This window comes from Pyxicephalus adspersus, chromosome 3 (genome assembly GCF_032062135.1).
Source record: "Pyxicephalus adspersus chromosome 3, UCB_Pads_2.0, whole genome shotgun sequence".
In the NCBI taxonomy this organism is placed as follows: Eukaryota; Metazoa; Chordata; class Amphibia; order Anura; family Pyxicephalidae; genus Pyxicephalus; species Pyxicephalus adspersus.
Genome location: NC_092860.1, coordinates 13,781,440 through 13,787,439, shown reverse-complemented (window position 1 = coordinate 13,787,439; position 6,000 = coordinate 13,781,440). Strand labels below are relative to the sequence as shown.

The 6,000-nt window shown below is 43.6% G+C and overlaps 1 protein-coding gene across 8 annotated transcripts in view; it reads left to right on the top strand.

Annotated features, from left to right (window-relative positions):
• Nucleotides 1-531: 531 nt before the first annotated feature.
• RALGAPB (Ral GTPase activating protein non-catalytic subunit beta) overlaps nt 532-6,000 on the top strand; it is a 53,161-nt gene continuing 47,692 nt past the window's right edge. For 4 of the 8 annotated variants that reach the window (XM_072403666.1, XM_072403664.1, XM_072403662.1 and 1 more), the window contains exon 1: nt 532-688. The gene's annotated coding sequence lies outside the window, so the exon portion shown is untranslated. The remainder of the gene's footprint in view (nt 689-6,000) is intronic. The other 4 variants (XM_072403669.1, XM_072403668.1, XM_072403665.1 and 1 more) reach the window with 1 other exon arrangement.

Here is a 6,000-nt window from a genome sequence, read left to right as displayed (position 1 = left end):
TATTAAGAATATGCAGTTCTATGTAAAGAAAATAAGGAATGCGTTGAGAATATTTAAACACTTCTTTGGATAAGTAAGGAAGAGCAATACAATGATTATGCACAAACTTAGTTCTGTACCCTGCATTTGCACATGCGCAGCCTGATTGTCCCACACCGTCTTAAGATAATAAGCAGCTGATATCAGGACAAAATGTGGTACCTATGCCAGCTGCATGTAAAATATTCTCTTAAAGGAATACACAACTACTTTAAACTGTACTTTCAAAGAAGAATTGCAGACAATAAAGCAGGGTAAACCCTTGCTTATGTTCAAGAAGCGATCAGAACTCCCTACCATGTGTCTGCGCATGCGCAGCTTCCTAGGACCTGTCACTGTCAACAAGCCGCGTTCCAAGCCTCTCTGTGGAAACCAAGAGACCCCGCCTTCTTCCTGGTTCCGTCAAGGCATAGCTAGACTCTTATTGGACGCTGCAACCACTGAAACTGTTTCTGACCAATAGCTGATGCGGAAGGTCGACGTCACATGACCGGAGCGAGAGGACGGACATCTTGCGGCGGTCTGTGGATGTTCCGCCCTGCAGGTTGCGGAAGCGGTGACCCGGCCGGGCCTGCCGAGTGCTGGGAGGGTCAGTACGACTGATGTAGGACGAAAGGAGCGAGGAGAGTCGCAGCCTGCACTGGATAAGGTGAGGGAGGACGGCGCTGGGAGGCTTCCTATGACACTTGTGTATATTGAGGGTCTGAAGTTCTAAGAGGCGGCCTGACGGTGTGGACTACAAGTCCCAGCATGCCTGCTTGTCCTATTTACCCAGAGACTTATCTCCAGGAGGACTGCAAAGCCCAGCATGCCCTGACATATATCAGTGAGGCTGAGCATACACTATATAATCTGATTGTACAATCTCCTTACAAGGGAGAGCCGCTCACATCTATTATAAGATGGATTGTTTAGGTTTTCCTTCCTGTCTCAGCTTCGGTAAACGTATAGGTGATCGCCCAATCAGATTTCAGTGTATGGCCATCAGGAAGCATCAGCAGCCAATCAGAATTCATCTTTCCTTCCTCCCTGCATGAATTCAGAGTGGTGTGCCCCTCCCCCTGTCACATGAAAAGGGGAACGGAGAAAACCTTAACATGTAGGGGGTTAGAATTTGAAAGAGGTGAGGGTATGGATGTCCCAGTTTACATGGCTTTTGATAGAGGAAGGGGTAAGGATGTAAACAGATGGAAGGGTAGAAATTAAGATGGCATGGTTTAGCCGATCTTGGTTGAGAAAGGAGTAAGGGTCTGGGATCAAATGGTTTACAGTGTTTACCCCGGCTGCTTTTAGGTGGGTGCACCACCCGGCAGTTTTTACAAGGTTATGGAAGAGCTGAGTCACAATACCCTGCCACTCTTCCCACCCGGCTTATAATAACGCCTGGGTTTATCACTGGTTTTACGGATTTTGATTAGGGAAGGGCGTGGAAAGGGTTTGGATGTTCTGGTTTATTGATTTTGATTGAGGAAGGGTGAAAGGATTTGAATGAGGGTTAGAATTTGGGATGTTCTGGTTTTACTGATCTTGATTGAGGAAGGGGTAAGGGTCCGGAAGGGTGAGAGGTATAAGGGTTCAGCTGATTTAGATTGTAGAACGGGTTAAGGTTTGGAAGGTATAAGGGTATGGATGTCCCAGTTTACATGATTTTTGATTGAGGAATGGGGTCAGGTTATGGAGAGATGGAGGGGGTAGGAATGAGATGGCCTGGTTCAACTCCTCTTCCTTGAGAAAGGGGCAAACATTTGAAAGGAGTCTGGGATGGTCGGGGTATAATTGGTTTAGACTGAGGAAGGGGTAATGTGTAATGGGTTGAATGTTTCAATCAATTTAGATTTAGTGATGATTGTATGGTCTTTGTTTTACTGATTTTGAAGAGCGGAAGGGCTACAGGTCTGGGATGGGCAGGTTTTACTGATTTTGATTGAGGAAGGGGTACGGGTCTGGAAGGGTTAGGGGGGATTGTATGGCCTCATTTAACTGATTTTGATTGGAGATGGGGTGTTAGGATTTAGAAGGGGTAATAGTACAGGGAGATGGAAGGGGTAGGAGTAGATGGCCTGGTTTAGCTGATCATGATTGAGGAAGGGGTAAAGGTTTGGATGCTGTTACATGATTTTGATTGAGGAAGATGTTGGGGTACAGAAAAGTTAGAGTCTGCAAGGGATAGGGGTTAGAGTTTTTTATGACCTCAATAAACTGATTTGATTGAGGTAAGGATAAGGATTTGGTTTTTGACTAAAGAGGGGTTAGGGTTCAGAAGGCATAAGGGTTTGGAGAAGGGGTTAGAGTTTGTATGGCCTTACCTAACTGATTTTTATTTAAGAAGGGGTAAGGGTATAGAAAGATGGTGGGAATTTAGATGGCCTGGTTCAACTCATCTTACTTGAAAAAGGGTAAGAATTTGAAAGATGTAAGGGTCTTGGATGGTCGGGTTTATTGAAATTTGATTGAGTAAAAGCTAAGGGTCTGGAAGGGGTAAAGGTTTGGATGTTGTTGTTTAACAGATTTAAATGGAGAAAGGTGTAAGGATCTGGACAGGAAATTGTTTGGGTGTTCACGAATATTGATTGAGGAAGGGTCTGGAGGGGGGTTAGGGTTTGTTTGGCCTCATGTCCTGTTTGTGATTGAGGAAGGGGTTAGGAGGTAAGTGGTAAGGGTATGGAGAGTTGGAAGGGGTAGGTGTTTAGATGGCTTGGTTCAGCTGATCTTAAAAAAAAAAGGGGTTAGGGCTTGGAAAGGGTAAAGGTCTGGATCTTGTTTTACTAAAAGTTGGGGTTCAGAAAAGGTAAGATTTTGGAAGGGATGAGGGATTAGAGTTTGTATGGCCTCACTGGTTTTGTTTGTGGAAGGAGTAAAGGTTTGGATGTTCTGGTTTAACTGAGTTTGGTTAAATAAGGGGATAGGGTGTTCAGCAGGTAAGGGTCTGGAAGGGTGAAAGGGGAAGGCGTTTAGATGGCCTGGATTAGCTGATCCTGATTAGGAAAGAGGTAAAGGTTGGATTTTCTGGTTTTGCTGATTTTATTAGAGGAAGAGGTGTAGGGTGTGGATGGGGTAATGGACTGATAGGTTGGAGGGGGTTAGAGTTTGTGTGGCTTCATTTTACTGATTGTGATTGAGGAAGGGGTGAGGGTCTGGAAGGGTGGGAGGAGAAAGAGTTATAATGGCACGGTTTAGCTGATCTTGATTGAGGAAGAGGTGGGAGTTTATATCAGGGGTGCCCACACTTTTTTGGCTTGAGAGCTACTTTTAAAATGAAAAAGTCAAAATCATCTACCAACAATAAAAACTTGGACTTAATAACTCCTGTGCGTGGTAGAGTTTATTTTGAAAGGCAGGGCTCTGCGATCTACTCGCATTGCCTTTGCTATCTACCGGTAGATCGTGATCCACCTGTTGGGCACCCCTGGTTTAGATGGTTGTGTTTTATTGATATTGGTTGAGTTGGGGGTATGGCAGCAGTGGCTTGGCATGGTTTGTTTGGGGTACCAAGACTAAAGAGCTACACAGGGCACCAATGTGTGTCTTGTGCATTACTACAGGTTGCTTTAATGCTTGTGTTTCTCTTTCTGCACAAGCTACATAAACATTTATTTAGGAGAGCAGTAAAGGATCCAGGAAAGCACAGACAATTGAACAATCAAAGAAAAGGACAAGGCTATTACTTTCAATAAAAAAAATACATCAAGTATCAAGGCGAGATGTCGTAAAGTTCCTGTGCCATGCAGTTCACCCAGCCACAGCTGGTCTACTCAATTGTACAACCAGCTTTCGATCAGAGCTGGAGCCAGCCTGATTGATTTCAAATCGAATGGTTATTGGGCCATATATAACCTACAACAGTTAGGAGGAGGAACTGGTGGTGCCTGGAGAAATTCATACAACTTGTAGCTGAGAATATCCCAGGGTCCCCGATGTATGAGGTTGCACAGGTATGGCGCGGGCATAGCTTGTTGCTGGGGTTACCATGGTACGTGACATGTAAAAGTTGTCCCAGTTGTCACATAACTCTGGTTGCCTGGGTAGAGATGCCTCAGGCAGTGACCGTCCAGGTGAAGTTGGTGCTCGAGTTACATAATGAATTTTGTAGTAGCTGCTATTCATTATTACTTAGAGCCTCTCCACTGAAGGTCTACTCTGCAGAAATAATCCAGAATATCTAGACAGTCCCATACCCAAGCTTGACAAAATCTGCTCTGCTGAAACTGGTGGTCGTCTAGTTTGCTTGGACATTTCTCCTCTGAATAATCTACAGCCATTTTTTCCAGGAGATTCTATTGTTGCTATGTATAAATATTTTGTGTGTTTTTCTTGTTCTAAACCTGACAGTTTAAAAACAATGGAAATGTACAGACAGCATAGCCTGGGGACATTTTATCTCCTTGCCAGGACCATGACAGACTGGAAGGACTACTGAGAGTAATATCACAAACAGGGTAAGACAGGAAAGTAATACTAACAGACAGAGGTACAACCGGAGGTACCAGCTCTAGCCGGGCATCCTCCGTCTATCTAAAACTGGCCAAGAGAGATTCACCCTTACATGTTCAATAAACAAAACATTGAAAAGTAAGGCAATGTATACATGTCGGATGATTCTCGTCTGATTATAGCCTCAGGGCTGGTATCGAACGAGAATCTGACGTGTGTACAGCGGCTGTCAGACGTCGTTCATGGATCCGTCCTGGCGGATCCACGACCGACCGTAATACAAGTGAAGGGGAGAAGGTGCTTGCTCATTCTCCTCCTCCCCTCTTCAAAGAACAGAACGACGCTGAATGTACAACGCTTGTTGATTTATCTTTAAGTCTTTTGTCATTGGAAAGGATCGTTAAAGTCTCACGTGTGTAATTAGCCTAACGTTACAGATCTTTCTGTTGGTATTATAATCTGAAGTAGATAAGCTCAAACTGTAATTGACTGATGTCTGTCAGATCCAACCTCAGTTCCTTAGATCACAATAATAGAGGGATTCTTGCAGCCTTTCAGTGTTTTCTCCTAACATTGTACATTGGCTGTGCATGCACAACAATGGAAGTCTCAGCCCTTTCAATTCCCATGCCATGGGAGTTTTATCATCCAGATCTAGACAGTAAAAATGTCTGAAGACTTCCAGCCTGGAACAAGCCTGGGTGACGGAAGTGCCAGCAGCCTAGAGGACTGCAGATATCACTGGCGTACATACACATTAAAGGATACGGCTCCTGGGGGCCCAAAACATCTTTCACTTCTGAAGTTTACTTAACTTTCCAAAGTGATCACATGACCAAGATCACAAAATAGCCCTCTGTAGAAGATCATATTTTATAATTGCCTTTTTGGAATGCAGATAATTCTTTCTTCTGTGTCCTGCAGCAATGCATATGTCACTGGTACCAGGTACTTCTGGGTAGGTGGGCCAGTGTGTTTTCTGTCGTTTTTTTCCTGATGACCATGATGTCTCTTCATCTGCTTCATCAGAGTGGGTTCCCAAACTGTCTGTCTGGCCTTTGCCTCCAGGTTTCTTTACTTGCATTTATGTAGTTTGAGAAGAACTAAACTGCAGATTAAAAATTGTAGAAAACACCTGTACAGGAGTTTTCTAATGATTGGTACTGGTAAAACTACAACCCACAAGGTCATTTTAAACAGTTGTGAGCTTTTAAACCTTATTTGAATATTTTTGGAGAGCCACAAAACTATGCTCAGGTCTTAGGAAAAGCATGCTATTATTATCGGGGTTCTCCCTAAAATTTTGTCTCAGCTGAGTGGGAAGAAGTTGTAGGTAGGAGAACTTCACATACTATATCTATAGCTCATGGTATATTAGTGTGAGCTGAGTAAATTAGAGTACTTCAGGTATTTGAGGTGCTCATCTACATGACAATTATTTATACAAAGTATAATAAAACCAATCAATAATATCAACTGGGAAACAAATGGAAACTGCAAACATTTTTACAGTGTTCTCCCCGGCCCCTT